Here is a 439-nt window from a genome sequence, read left to right on the forward strand (position 1 = left end):
CTTGCATGTGTTACGCTCCAGCTCTGAGGCTAGGCAAGGCCCTGCAGAGCCCAGGCCCCGGAAAAGCAGCAGAGGTTCTTGTCTCACTTCCCCAGCCACCCGTATTATCTAAAATGCACTGTTATGCCATGTTTTGTATTAATAATCAGCTTCAATCTCTGCCAGGGGCTCAGCGATGGTTAAGTAGTAGGTGTTACTGGACATGTCTTTCGAGGCAGGGAAGCGAGGGGGGACCCCGGAGCCCTGGTGCTTGTCACAATCTGATTTATAACTCAGCAGGTGTGGCAGGCTGGCCAGAGGCAGCCCAACTTGCCGGCTCGGAAGGGCTCCGAGTGATTGGTGGGGCGTTCCCGTCAATCAGGTGATGGCAGGGGAGAAGCTTGCCCCGCCCCTACTCCACGGCGAGGGGAAGATGCAGACCTGAGAGGGGACTAACACC

Source organism: Alligator sinensis, unplaced genomic scaffold, assembly GCF_000455745.1.
Source record: "Alligator sinensis unplaced genomic scaffold, ASM45574v1 scaffold1533_1, whole genome shotgun sequence".
Classification (NCBI taxonomy): Eukaryota; Metazoa; Chordata; order Crocodylia; family Alligatoridae; genus Alligator; species Alligator sinensis.